Source organism: Peromyscus californicus, unplaced genomic scaffold, assembly GCF_007827085.1.
Source record: "Peromyscus californicus insignis strain IS unplaced genomic scaffold, ASM782708v3 Scaffold_5__1_contigs__length_169319896, whole genome shotgun sequence".
In the NCBI taxonomy this organism is placed as follows: Eukaryota; Metazoa; Chordata; class Mammalia; order Rodentia; family Cricetidae; genus Peromyscus; species Peromyscus californicus.
The window spans coordinates 79219937-79235694 of NW_026294573.1; the positions used below are offsets into that span (position 1 = coordinate 79219937).

The following is a 15758-nucleotide window of genomic DNA, read 5'->3' on the forward strand; positions in this document are numbered from 1 at the left end:
AAGCAACATATCCTTATATCCAAATTTTGAAGTCAAGGTACCTTTAAAATATACATTTTGGCATAACTCAACAGCTTTTACAATCAAATGTTTTTTTGTAGTTAAAAATCCCAAAGACAACACAATCCAGATTCTCTGTGTAATAGTCTTCACGTGGCTTTTTTTTTATATTAATTTTACTGTCTCTTTAAAGACTTTATTTTTTAAAACTATGTATTTGTTTCTATACTGTATATATCACCTTTTTTTGTCTCTTTTAAGCCTACGTATATTTTACACACATTTTAAACTATTACATCTGAATCTGTCTTATTGTGAATCTGTTGCTTTAAGCTGCAGCAGCTGTGGCTGCTGGCTCCGCCCACCTCAGCTTCCCAACATGGCGGTGGTATGCTTACCGCCAGCTCTGGGAGCCATTGTGGGTCTATGCTTTTATCCAAGCAGCATGTAGCCCAGAAACCTCTTTTTTTGTTTTGTACTAGCAAAGGCTAAATCCACAATGCAGCTTAATGTGCCACTTGCAGAGGCCTCATTCCCGCCATATGGCGGCAGGTCGAGCACGCACACTAGGAACCCGCCAGTAGCTCAAACCGGCAGCTGCCGCTCATTTGAGAGAGACAATTAGGAACTGTTTTTAGCTTCGTTTTAGAATCCTTTTTCTCAGTTTTTAGGTGGAAACTCTTGCCACCACGTTGGACGCCATTTGTAGCTAGAGTTTTCCTGCCTGGCCCACAGTCAGGACAAATCTCTGTCACCCGCCAGTCCTGCAGCCTCTCAGACCCGACCAAGTAAACACAGAGACTTATATTGCTTACAAACTGTATGGCCGTGGCAGGCTTCTTGCTAACTGTTCTTTCAGCTTAAATTAATCCATTTCTATTAATCTATACCTTGCCACATGGCTCGTGGCTTACCGGCATCTTCACATGCTGTTTCTCATCATGGCGGCTGGCAGTGTCTCCATGACTCAGCCTTCCACTTCCCAGCTCTATTCTCCTCCTTCTCCCGCCTATACTTCCTGCCTGGCCACAGGCCAATCAGTGATTTATTTATTGACCAATCAGCAACACATTTGACATACAGACCATCCCACAGTAGTTCCCATATCCTGGAAAACGGAAAAACCAGTGTGGGTTCCTCAATGGCCACTTTCCTCCGAAAAACTACTAACAACAAGGCAGCTAGTGAAAGAACAGTTGAGAAAGGGACATGTCAAACCTTCCCTTTCTCCTTGGAATACACCTATTTTTGTTATAAAGAAAAAATCAGAAAAATGGAAATTGTTACATGACCTTAGAACAATAAATGACCAGATGAATATTATGGGGCCTATACAGAGAGGTCTTCCATTATTATCAGCCTTACCAGAGAACTGGCCCATTATTGTGATTGATATTAAAGATTGTTTTTTCTCCATCCCCTTACATGACAAGGATAATAAAAGATTTGCATTTACAATGCCATCTACTAATCATAAAGAGCCAGATAAGAGATATCAGTGGATTGTCCTACCACAAGGCATGGCCAACAGCCCTACTATGTGTCAGTTGTTTGTAGCACAAGCTCTAGAGCCATTAAGGGCCCGCTTCCCTACTGTTAGATGTGTCCATTATATGGACGACATCCTCCTCACAACAAAAAAAAAGGATGTTTTACAAGCTACATATCACTTTTTAGGGACAGTGTTAAGAGCTAAAGGGTTGTACATCGCTCCTGAGAAGGTACAACAGGATCAGGTGGTTACTTATTTAGGCTCTAAGATTACCAGTCAACAGATTAGGCCTCAAAAGGTAAAATTGAAAAAAGATCATTTATGTACATTAAATGATTTTCAAAAATTATTAGGGGACATAAATTGGATAAGAGACAGTTTAAAAATGACAAATTATGAGCTAAAGCCGCTTTATGATACATTAACAGGTGACACGGCTTTGGATTCCCCTAGACAGTTAACCACAGAAGCACGTAAAACACTATACAAAGTTGAGGATAGATTACAGGAAGCCTTTCTTCAGAGAGTTCGAGATCCCAACACAATTTATTATGCATTCTGCCCACCTTTTTGCAGCCCACTGGTATTTTATGACAGGATGGACCTTTATTGTGGGTTTACACTAGAATTTCCCCTACAAAATCCATTGAATATTATCCCACAACTGTGGCACTACTTGCCCAACAAGGTATTCAGCAGTGCTTGCAATATTTTGGAACTTCCCCACAAATGCTGATTGTACCTTATAATGTCAATCAGGTAAAAGTTTTATGTGCTACTGTTGATGATTGGGCCATATTGCGCTGTAGCTATGCGGGGCATATAGATTGCCATTATCCAAAACATCCATTATTGAATTTTTTTAAGGAACATCCTGTAGTCTTTCCTAAAATAACTGCTTCCCGGCCAATTCCCGGAGCCGCCGTTGTTTCTACTGACGGATCTAAAACAGGTTGCGGGGCCTATATGGTGGGCTCAGGGGAGCCTGTGAAGCACCAATATTTACCGGGTGCACCTCAATAGGTGGAACTTTTAATTACTCTTAAAGTTTTTAAGGTTTGTCCATTTCCATTTAATTTGGTATCAGATTCCTGCTATGTTGTTAATGCCTTAAGAATTCTTAAATGTACAGGGCCTCTTAAATCCTCTAGTCCCGTACAGTCGGTTTTTTGCCAATTGCAACAATTGATTTGGCAGCGAAAAAATCCATTCTTTACACAACATATTCGTGCTCATACTGGCCTACCAGGCCCATTAGCTGAGGGCAACAATGTTGTAGACCTCTGTACCAGAGAAGAGTGGATGTTTGTGGCCTCAACAGTACAGCGAGCACAAAAATTCCACAAGGAATATCATGTTAATGCTAAAACATTACAACAAAGGTTTTCTCTCTCACGTGCTCCTGCACGTAAGGTAGTTCTAGATTGTCCTCAATGTGTCGTTTTTCAGCACCCTTCTACATTAGGAGTCAACCCTCGTGGTTTGCTCCCTCTGAAAATATAACAAATGGATGTTACACATATCTCTAAATTTAGACGGGTCAAATATGTCCATGTTTCTGTTGACACTTGTTCTAGAGTCATCCATGCCACCCCTATGGCAGGTAAAAAGACATTTCACGTGATCACCCATTGCCTAGAGGCATGGACAGCATGGTGCAAACCACAACAAATAAAAACAGACAACGGTCCTGCTTACACGGGTCACAAGTTTGCCTCCTTCTGCCGTCAAATGGATGTTCAACTTGTACATGGCCTGCCCTATAATCCCCAGGGTCAAGGCATTGTGGAGCGCGCACATCGCTCCTTAAAGGAACTGCTTCAAAAACAAAAAGGGAAAATAGACCATAGCCGTACCCCTAAGGATAGACTCTCTCTTACATTATTTACCTTGAATTTTTTAAATTTGGATGGATCAAACTGTTCAGCTGCAGATAGACATCAATGTCAGCACAGTCCCTCTAAAGGGATGGTAAAATGGAAAGATGCCTTGAAGGGTATCTGGCATGGACCTGATCCCGTGCTTGCATGGGCACGAGGCTCTGTTTGTGTTTTCCCACAGGGTCAACAAGATCCGATCTGGATTCCAGAGCGACTCGTGAGGAAGATACAACCGGACCGGGAAAGGGAAGAAAATGACCATGAAAAGGTTACTGGCAATTATGATTACGGTGATGCTGATGTTCCCAGGAACAATACAGAGGGAAACTAAATTATGGGCCGTCCTAAAAACATGGCCCTATCCTCTTCCTTTGACATCTGATTCGGGGATATTGCCTTTCATATTTACTACTAATGATACCTTAGAATGGCCCTCTTTGCCATTTGATGATGTAAAAGCCATAGATAATTTTACTTGGGTTTCTTTGTATAATACCTTATGTTTTTCTATGTCACAAAAAAATATTAGTGAAAATCCATGCTTGGTGTTGCATCATCATGTTTTAGGTGTTTTTCATCATTTAGTCAATAGGTCCACCACCTCTGTTGGTCGTGGTACTGCAATACTTCTGCAAGGAGTTACACCCAGAGCCATAAGTAAAGGAGGTGCTAGTCCTCTGCGACAACCATCCCTATTACCTAGATGTATGAGCTCTGTCACCTGGCCTCCGGCATGGACAGGATGCCAAAGCACCCTACAACCCAATTTTGTTAATCTTAATAGGACCTTTTCTTTATCATTGAAAGTAAGTCCGTATAATAATTCCTTTAGTGGGTTTAATTTTTCTTATAATAATCCTTTGCAGGCAGCATTTTCTAATCCCTTTGATTCATGGGTATTGTGTAATTCCCGCAGTGCCTGTACCCAGCTTAATGCTTTGGGGTTTGTAAAAGGGGGTGCTTTTCAGAATTGTAGTTATTCAGTACATATGGGGATGACGTTTGAATCAGATGTCACCCTAAATTGTACCCATTCCAAGTCAGTTTGTTTTAGTCCTACTCCAGTTTGTGTGTGGCCCCCTTTCTTGTTCCTGCTGTTTAATTATTCGGGTGGAATGTTGAATTGTTCATATCAGAAATGTTTTCTTGCACAATGCTGGAATGCCTCTGAGCATGATTCCGCTATGGTGATGCGTGTACCCACCTATATTCCTGTGCCCGTCCGTGTCGATGATGCACAATTACCAGTGGTCTTAAGTAGGCAGAAAAGAGACTTTGGCATTACAGAAGCAATAGTAACAGCCGTTGCATTATCAGCTACTGCTGCAGGGTTGCCTGCTGCATCCATGGCCACATCTGTCCCGACAGCACAAACACTAAATAAACTGTCGGGTAATACTGCCAAAGCCCTACAAAGTCAAAATGCTATTAATGTGCATCTACATCGTGGGATCACATTACTTAATCAGAGGGTAGACCTATTACAAGAACAAATTGATATAATGGAGGGAGTACTTACTTCTGCTTGCATAGCACCCATGACCGGGTTGTGCATTACCTCTATTACCTATGAGAATTGGACTCGAGCAGCTAATCTTTCTAAACAATTGAGTGCTATGATTACAGGAGCCTGGACTGCTGAGTTTGATAATTTAACAGCGACCTTGAGAAACGAGATTGTTGCGGCTAACAGCACGCGGGTCCATGTGGCCACAACGGAGGAACTTCTGACCTGGATTCATCAGTCCTTTAATTTTTTTTTTTTTTTTTTTTTTTTTTTTGGTTTTTTTGAGACAGGGTTTCTCTGCAGTCCTTTAATTTTTTGAAGGACTGGGCGGGACTAGGTGCCTTGTTGGTTCTTGTGATACTTGCCTTCCTTGTTTGCCTGTGGTGTTTCCATAAGATGAGGTTTGCACAGTGCCGTCAGGCAGCCATGATTGTCCAAGCATTTACCACCATTGAGGCTGGTCAGTCCCCTCAGACTTGGCTAGTAAAGCTACAATCTTGAAGCACAGGTTGCGAGGCATGGCACTGCACTTGAGGTCGAAATAACACTGACCTCAAAAAGAGCATGTTTGATTGCATGCGGGTTGGCATCTATCTCCCGCCTCTGAAAAAAGGATGCTGAACTGGTCTGGTACTCTCTAGGTGGATGACACCTGGATAGCATTAATACAGGTTATTGTTTTCTCAGAGATCAAACCTCTACTCTTGCCTGTTGTCTAAAACAAAAAGGGGGAACTGTAGAGAGCTGCGTGAAGCTGCATTCTTGAGATGGCTCTGGCTTCTGCCCCCCACCCCCCCCACCCCCCACCCCCACCCTCCCGATGGCAAGTGCTCTCTATGTTAAACAACTCCTTATTTGGCTTGGCTTTAGATTTCGGCTTGCTAAGGCATATGTGTACCTATTCAGGAATCCCATGTGGCACATGATGGCTGGTGGTCTGAGACCTATATAAGGCTGGGCGGGCTCTCCCTAGGGAGAAGAACAAAGGAGACAGATTTTGAAAAGATCTGAATAAAACAGTTTAGAAAAAAGCTCGGTGTTGTGTCTTCCTTGCTGGTTGAGGCGGACGCGACAAGTTGTGGTTTACATGAAAGGAATGTTCCAGTTTTGAAGCACTGTTTGATTCTTGTTGTACAAAACCATGTACATGAATAAAATTGGTTAATTAATCACATCGACTTTCAGATGGTAAATCTACCTTGTAATCATGTTAGAATTTCAACTTGATTTGTTTTACCACCTATTCAGTTATTTGCAGGTTCAATTATTTTATTTATTTACCAGATAACTTGTCTGATTCTTTCTAAAACTCTTATTTATCAAAACTGACCCATTAAGAAATAGAAAATAAAATACCATATCTATTAAAGAAGTTGATTGTCTTTTAAATTTAAGGAGATTTTTATTTTTATCAGCCTTCAAGAGAGAACATGTAATATTTGTCTTTGTGCGTCTGGGTTACTTCACTCAATATGATCTTTTCTAGTTCCATTCATTTACAAGCAAACATCTTCATGATTTCATTTTTCTGAATAGTATTCCATGATGTATATATACCACACTTTTATTATTCATATGTCAGTTGAGGAACATTTAGGTTGTTTCTATTTCCTAGCTATTGTTTAGGAGGGTAGCTTTGAATATGACTGAGCAAGTATCTGTGGAATAGGATGCCAAATCCTTTGCGAATATGGCTAGGAGAGGTTTACTGGCTAATATAATCAATTTATTTTTAGTTTTTTGAGAATTCTCCATATACAGTTTGTGAAGCTCAGTTTCAGTGGATATACCTGCAAAATACTTCCTCATCTAAAGATGAGGAAACATTGTGGAAAAGGGGTGGACAGAATGATTGAACTGCTGAAGAATCAAGGCGTTTGCTCTGAGACTGTGTCTCTTAGCAATATCAGAAGTTACACCCTTGGTATCTCACTAACGTGACTGCCCAAATGTGTACTGAACAAGGATGACACCAATGGACATGCCACACTGGAAATAGGAAAGCCCTTGAAGCCTCAACCCTGCTCAAAGAAATATAGGCAACTGAGGAAAGTTGGAATCAGAAAAGGTGACCTTCCTCAGAAAGAGCACACCAATTGGTTTACCATTATCAAGTGACCAGCTCTCAAAACATACATATAAATAACATTATATGGACAGAGCTGGCTGCATTTAGGAATACATATGTATATACATGTATGCTGTGGATTATGCTCATTGTTAATAAAAAAAAACCTGATTGACCAATAGCAGGGCATGAAGAGATTGAGTGAGACAGCCTGACACAGAGAGAATGATGGAAGGAAGAAGGGTGGAGTCAACAGAGTCGGAGGATACACCAGCCAGCTGCCGGTGAAGCAGGATGTGTAGAAAATGAGGTAACAAGTCATGAGCCGTATGGCAAAGCATAAATAAAATTATGGGTTAATTTAAGTGTAAGAGTTAGCTAGTAACAAGCCTGAGCTATCAGCTGAGTATTTAAAATTCATATTCAACTTCTAAGTCAGTTATTTGGCACTGGGCAGTCAGGACAGGAAATGCCTGATTACACATGTATGCATGTAATTACACTTAGTAGAAATAAAATAGGCTATGAATTTGAAGGATAGTGGAGAGTGATATACGAAAAAGTTTGGATGGAGGAAAGATGTTGTAATTAAATTATAATCCACAAACTAAACAAGCTTAAAAATTTTTAAATCATTATTTTATTTAAAGCAATAATTAATAGCTTTTCTGGCATAAGAAGACTTCTGATATTGTTTTATATTATTAGTAATGATGTTACTTTCAATCACCTACTTGAGGTGGCATCTCTACCATAAGATCACTATTTTGCTAAGTACCTTATGGAAAAATACTTCCATACTGTGTAAAGACGTTGTTGCAAGTATGCCTTGACTATTTATTTTAGCATTTCTTAAAGGGGCTCTTTGCAGTGTGTATTATTACTGATACAGACTTCAAATGTGAGTTTTTATAGTCTCTTCATGTCTTCTAAATTTACAAATAAAACTTTATTAAGGAAAAACCTGCTCCTCTTTGGTTTAATTTTTTCATTTTTATTTATATTATTAAAAACTTGGGGCTATCTTCTTTGTAGGTTATGATCTATCAGTATTATTAAACTTTAATTTTCCCCAAAATCTGGTTGTGGTGATTCCTTAAGGAATTGTGTCCTTACCACTTCTTCAATATTCCATAAGTAAGTCCTTAGCTCTGAACTCATCCTACAATCCTTCTACTTAATGTCAAGCACTTGTCCAAGGAGTTTAGGTAATCTTAATGAGAAAACGGTATTCTTATTTGTAGACTCATTTGGCAGAGGAACTAAGATATAACATACCATAATGGATATCAAATTATGTTTATCGACTTGTATACATGCTGAAATAATTATTTCAAGCCAATGTTTTTGATTCTAACTAAACATTACAAGATATGTTATAACCTCTCTTTTGTTATCTTGGAACATGTTCCTTTCTAGTAGAAAATTTGGCTTTAGTCATCTACAAAACACTTTTCATTTAATGCTAGCATATACACAAAGTAATGTCATGTTTGCAGACTCATACTTCCATAAAAGCAGACTTACAAACTAACAGTATAATGTATGTGCTTAGTTTTAAAGTACTTTAGTTTACTACTCTTTGCCCTATTTTTTCAATGTACAGTTATCATGTATAATAGCTAATATTGATTTGCTGTTGCTTGCATTTCTCACATAATGCTAAAATTTATTTATCACTTTATTTACAGACCATGTAAAGTTTTATCATAGACTTTATCATCAGAGTCCTAAAAGAGCTCTATGTCTTCTGCTCTCTACTATTGCGTTTTGTTCACCTATTTTTTTCTGTCCAGTTTCCACTCTCTTTGTAGCTAATTTCTCATCCACTTGTGCATTGTGCTCCTGCCCTTGTCACCTCACAGTTTACACAGCCTGTTATGTCTACTTTTAAAATAGTTAAACATACTTCTATGGTACCTAAAAACATTGATTTTTACAGTGTCATTGGCTTTTTCAATGCTCATTTTACTTTTAGTGTCTGATTTTCCTGTAGTTGTGCTTCACTTTGTGTGTGTGTGTGTGTGTGTGTGTGTGTGTGTGTGTGTGTGTGTGTGTGTATGTGTGTATGTGTTTCTTGGCATGTCAAGATTTTAAAATTCTTATTTTTGCCTCCCTTTAGAAGTTGTACTGTAACTGTGAATGGTGACATTGTTTTCCTTTAAAAAGCAAATTATTTTACTTAAACATCAATGTGATCTCTTCAAGGCCTCTTTTAAACTTTGTTGTGGCACAAAGCAGGTTCACTCTTGGCATCCTTCAGCTTGAGGATTAAATCATGTCCCCATGAACTTTCAGCAAGGGCTCTCAGTGGCCTCATCTCCCATACTTTTTCCTTTATGTCAACTCTAAGAATTACTCAGGACACAAGTTCCTATTTCCCCTCTGCGAGCCCCACAGATTAGAACTCTCTGGGGGTTCTAAGTATATTGTTTTCTAATGCAAACATGGGAAGAGTATTTAAAGGGCACTGTAAATACACTTCTGGAACCTTTTCTCCACAGACCCTCTCCCTCCTTTCCAGAACTCCAGCTGTGCAACCCCAGCCTTCTCAATCTCTGGTTTATATCTCAAAATAGAAAGCTTCTGAGGCTCTATGTGGCTCTTTCTTCCCATGCCTCTGACTCCAAAGCTTCATCTAAACAGAAATTGGGGTAACCATGTGGCCTACTTCCTTGCCTTTCTGTCAGAGTTCACTGTTTTAATCTCTTGCTCAATGCCTGAAACCAATTAGCACTCTATTTAGTCCAGCTGGAAAACTGTTTACTCAAAGAAAAACTGTTTAACAAAGAGTAAGCTTGATCTTTGTTATTCCATTAGATTTGAAGCCAGAAGTTGGGCCATACTTTGTTTTAGATATCAATTTATAAGTAGGAACCACTGGCCCAAGTGCAAATGGCAACGGTAAATAATATGTCAATATGTGACTTCTACTAAGTAATAGAACTGCAAGATACAATTTGACCAAACTAGTGGTTACTCAGGAAGAATTATAGAAATAGAAATACAAATTGTTGTCAACATATTTTCTTGAAAAGTAAAATGTACTATTCATTGTATTGAAACATTAGAGGCATCATTCTGTTGCATTGAGAAATTCTTCAGGATTAAAGATGTTGACCAAGGAAAGGAACAGAAAGTAATTCAGGGCTTGTGACAAGCTGGTTGCTATACACAGTTATGACAGCATCGTAGAATCAGAAAACTGTGTAACACTGGTCCGAAACCACAGTATGTGATGTAGAGAGTCACCCAGCTTCCTTAGAATACATGCAATTACATGTCTTTAAAGTCACAAATATGTGACACTCCTTGGGTTTTTCTTATCTGCACAATTTCACATAAGTATGAGAAAATTGAAATGAGCATCCAGATGCTGTTTTCTCAGTCTGTTGGGAGTTTGTATATCAGTTAGTAGAGTTTAGTAACTTTGTCCTCAGCAGCTTCTGAGTGGTCACCCAAGACACTTACATATGGAACATCTATGCTTTGGCCCAATAGTCACTGAACTCGAAGCAATGATCATGGCAAGATAAATATGACATAAACTTTGCATTTAGGGAAAGTATAGTATACAGGAGGGTCAGGCATAAGAAAAAAAAATCAATAAAATTGATATACCTCCAAAAACAGACATGTTTAAAAGACTAACAATAAAGGGAACCAATGAAGAGGACTATCCTCCAAATCATAATAACTACAGATTACTCTCACTACATACTGCTTAACATAAACATCTACACTTAGACGTTCACACTGCTTTTAGAAAACAGAAGTCTATGAATCTTGATCAATTAGTGAAACAGAAGTGGCATGAAAGTCTTTACTTCAAGGTAATCTCTTTAGCATAAAATACCATTGTTCATTTTATTTTGACTGATATATTTAATTATATTAACTGGCCATGTCTTGTGCATTCCTGTAATATGCATTACATTTTTTTTTTTGGTGAAATGAATTCATTCCTGTGGTTGATATATTGTGCATGCCAATAAACTTATCTGGGGGTCAGAAAACAGAACAGCCACTATATTAAACATAGAGGTTAGGCAGTGGTAGCACATGCCTTTAATCCTAGCATTCCAGAGGCAGATATCCAATCCAGCTCTCTGTGAGTTCAAGGCCACACTGGAAACAGAGCCAGGCATAGTGACACACACCTTTAATCCCAGCACTTGAGACCTCATGTCTTGCTTGGGAAAAACACACACCTTTAATCTCAGGAAGTGAAGGCAGGAAGCAGAAATGTATATAAGGCGAGAGAACCAGGAATTAGAGGCTTTTAGGCTTTTAAGCTTTTAGCAGCAGTTTAGCTGAGATCCATTCAGATGAGGACTCAGAGGTTTCCAGTTTGAGGAAACAGGATCAGCTGAGAAGTTGGCTAGGTGAGGGTAGCTGTCGCTTGTTCTGCTTCTCTGATCTTTCAGAATTCACCGCAATATTCGGCTCCTGGTTTGTTTTTTATTAATATGACCATTTTAGATTCGTGTTACACAGTCCATTTTGGGAATTTTTTTTTGCCATGTGCCACTGTGCTAGTTTTACAATCAAACTCAGAGTTTTCCATTATTCTCAAAGAATTTTAGCAGATTAACTGCAAAGCTGAGACATGATTACTGGAATTTCAATGCAGTCATGACTTCTAAAGTTTGAACAGTTCTGGAAGACTGATAGAAGCTTCTGCTCTGCTCTGTATCAAGCTGTCACTAATGGAAAAGGAACAATGTCTCCAAATCAATTTCATGACCACTCTATACTGATTTCCTACTTCTGTTCTGGTTCATGGGAAAATAGAACAGCTGTTGCAAGGAGAAACAGAACAGATTTCACAGTGCAGCAACAATGAAGAGGTACTAGAACTATATTAAAATAGCATTTACTGAAGAGAAAACTCACTATTGTATTAGTTTCCTATTACTTTTGAACAAATTACCACAAAATTGAAAGCTTAAAATAATAATAGCTATGTATGGTTGCACATACCTATATTCCCAGCACATGGAATGCTAAAGCAGAAAGATCATGAGTTCTAGGCCAACCTTGCATAGAAAAATAAAAAAGAACCTAGTCCAAAAGAAAATAATTCAATTAGTGTATTAATTTCCAGCTCTGAAGTGTACAGTCTGTAAAGAGTGTTATGAAACTAAGGTCAAGATATTGGTACGGTTGTTGCAACCATTTGGTAGTTCCAAAGGAGAGCGGTGCACAGTGGCTTTTCCAGACTTTAGAGGCCTCCCCCATTCCTTGACTCACAGCCTAGGTCCACCCTCAAAGCTATAAACCACATTCACTGCAACCTTCACTCTTGCAGTCACATCTTCTCTTGTGTTCTCTTCTGCCTCCCCCTTCCACTTATAAAGATTCTTGTAATTATCCCCATCCATGAGTCTCCCATCTCAATCATACACGCAAAATATCTTTACCATGCAAAGCAACATAAACATAGCTCCAAGTATGTTACATCTATAATACTGTGTTCCATAATGCAAATTGACAGGCTTGTATGTCATGGTATCAGACCTCAAACAAAGTGAATAGCTTTCAAGAATTTATATTTAAAAAAAGGGGGGGGGGAGGAAACAGAGTAAATCTCTCTTAACAGGGAGGAAAAGATGTTGCCAATATGACTGAGTTACTGACTAAAATGGAAATATTGCTCTGAATAATTCAGGTTGTTCCATTATAATCCCAAGAATCCTTCTATTAGAAGGAAACTAATATACAACAACCAGAGGATTCAGAACCAATGGTCCTTGCTTTGTTGTTGGTAACCAGTATACTCATTTCTGGTTTAAAATGAATTGGAGTATCATCTACCTGCTATATGAGAAAAAAGAATTCTAAAAAATATTAGTTTTAATTTTTTTTTGCATTCTCAGATTTTTAGGAGTCTTGTGCAAGCCAGTGTGGAAATTAAATTTAGAAAGTTAATAAATTTTTTATTTTTTTAAAAATTATTAGGCACACATAGGTCTATATTTTAAAATTGTATCTTTATTTATTTATATTGTATGAATATTTTTCCTTCATGTATCTCTGGTTGCCACATGTGTGCCTAGTCCCTGGGGAGTCAAAAGAGGGTATCACACTTTCTGGAACAGGAGTTCAGGCAACTGTGCGCCACTGTGTGGAAGCTGGGACTTGAACCCAGGTAGTACTCTTAACTAATGTCATCTCTCCAGCCCTGAAAGTTAATAATTTTTAGAAGCATACAAATATTTTGGAATTTCAACTTAACTGTTTTTTACTAATGTGATTCATTTCCATCTCAGTAGACAGATACATTACCACATCTTCACATGCAAATTTACAAAATTGTATGTTCCAGATTTTAGGTAAATATGAATTTATTGATGACATTTAGTGGGCAATAAACCATTAGTGCATGCTTTTGAAAAGTAGACTCCGGCGGCAAGAAAGTTTATCCTGCATCTACTTCTTTCCTTTTGTTGAGGATAGAAGCATACTTTAAAGTACTTTGACTTACAGAAGTAATAGCAAACACTGTCTCTTCTGTTTCATTTATGATTGGCATATAATTTTTTCATTATTAATTTTTACTGGACCCATCATTACTAAGAGAGGGTTCATCTTTCTTTCAAAAGCTGGGTACCACTGCTATGAGGAAGAAATATAAAGAACTGTTCAAAACCTTGGTTACAGGTGTAGTTTGATGCTTGCCAAGTATACTGAGAAATGAAAGATGAAGAGCATTGCCATGTGTGAGTCTCATTTAATTCTCTAGCTTATGCTCAGCTTGCAAGTCCCTAGCATCACAACTCCCTGCCTAGATAACCCACTCAGTGATGAATTAGGAGAAAAACATTTAAGTGCTATAAGGATTAAAAGCAGTCATCATAAATTTTTGTCACATTCCAGCATTTACAGATATTCTAAGAGTTAAACTGAATACAGACTTTGCATTTTTAGTCATTTATCATTTTCATGCTATCAAGTTGCATGCACATTAAAGGTAATAGTGTTAAACTACTGTTTAGCTCAGAATGAATTCTGAGAGTTCTGAGATCTTTTCCGGCAGTATCAGCTCAATTCAGGTTCAGACAATTCCTGCTATGCACTGCTCTCATCTGCATGTATTTCAACGTGAATAGCTATATATGGATTCTCTAGTTGTTTTTAGCAATAACTTATATAAACCACTCAATCTATCATCGTAATGACTGACAATTGAAAAGCTGAGGGATTGGTTTCTCATTTTACAAATTTAGTTGTTGTGCAAAAGAACAGGAAATTGCTCCAATTTGCACTACTCTACCCATTTCAAAAATAGACTAATTCAAGATCAAACATCTCAATTTCTCCAAAAAGTGCCCAGTTCTTTTATGAGGATCATGACTATATAATAAATATTTTGTATCATCTATACAGGGGCAGAAGCAAAATTTATGGAATAGCCCCAACAGTATTTCAAAGGTTAGTTGTCACTGCTGAGTTTATAATTTTAAAAGACTATAAAATTTTTATTATAGCCCTTCTTGTTGATAAATACATCATAAAGTATATAAAAATGCTTGATGATCTAGAAAATATTTATTTCAAACCATTAGGTCATGACATAAACTGTCTATATCATGACAGTTTTAAAGTAAACTGGTAAGAGTCCTAGCCAGGAAACAATCTCCACAAAATGCTCTGCAGCTCTCATCATATAAAAAGGGAAGAGTAAAAGTGTAAAATAAAAAGTAGACAGGACGTGCCTAATGATGTTGATATGATGTTAACTCCTGAGTAGTGAAAGGCAGTTCTAGGAGAGGAAGAGAGGATGCTCTTGATTTGGCAAATAAAGACATGGCCCCTGATGGATAAAGGAGGTGCACTTAGATATGGCTACTGCACACACACACACACACACACACACACACACACACACACACACACACATATATATATAAAGATTAAGAAAAATAATTGAGTAATCATTTTATGATACACCATTGTACTATTTCTGTGAACACTAAAACAAATAGGCAAAGGAATAGAAAGCTTTACAATGAGCAAAGACGATTTCAGTTATGCAAGTTCATAGACATTAAGAAAATCCCGGAGTTTTTAGTCATTAATTTCCTCTATGATTCCATTCCTTGTAGGTATTAACTGAAGTTTTGGGGTTTTTTTTTAGCATTTTCTCTCACTTTTATCAGTTCTTTGAGAATTTTGCACAATGTATTTAATTATATTCACTCCTCCCACCATTCCTTTCAGATCCACCTCTATTTTTCTAACTACCCAACTTTGTGTCCACTTTTAAAAAATTATAATTATATTTTTATTTAGAAAAAACACCATACAATTTATTTTGGTCATATTTTCCCTCTTCTAACTCCTTCCTGATCCCTCCCAACTTCCTTCCCACCCAATTTCATGTTCTCTCTCTTTTCTCTTTTTCTCTTTACCTTACTCTCAAGCAAAAAGACAAAAAAAAACCCCAAAAAAATCAAAACAAACAATCAAAAGACTAATAAGAAAAAAATGTTCCCTTCCCCCATGAAACAAACAATCCGTTTAAAAAAAATGGTGTTCATTTGGGTTGGGCAACTACCCTTGAGCATGGAGCCTGTCCTTGAATGTGTTTGACATACCCAGTTTCACTCCACTAGAAAAAATTAAATTTCCCCTTTCCAGCAGGTATTAATTGCAAATAGCTTCTTGACTAGGTGTAGGATTTTGTGTCCACTTCACCTTATGCATGATTTAATTTTGTCTGGTTTGAACTTTTGCAGGTCTTGTGTGTGCTGTTACATTCTCTGTGAATTCCTATGTATATCGGAACTGTTTGTGTCTGAAAAATCT

General features: G+C 37.9%; 1 pseudogene; it reads left to right on the plus strand.

Moving 5' to 3' along the window:
- The first annotated feature begins 4556 nt into the window (after positions 1 to 4556).
- LOC128097012 (signal recognition particle subunit SRP72-like) overlaps positions 4557 to 15758 on the plus strand; it is a 72902-nt pseudogene continuing 61700 nt past the window's right edge.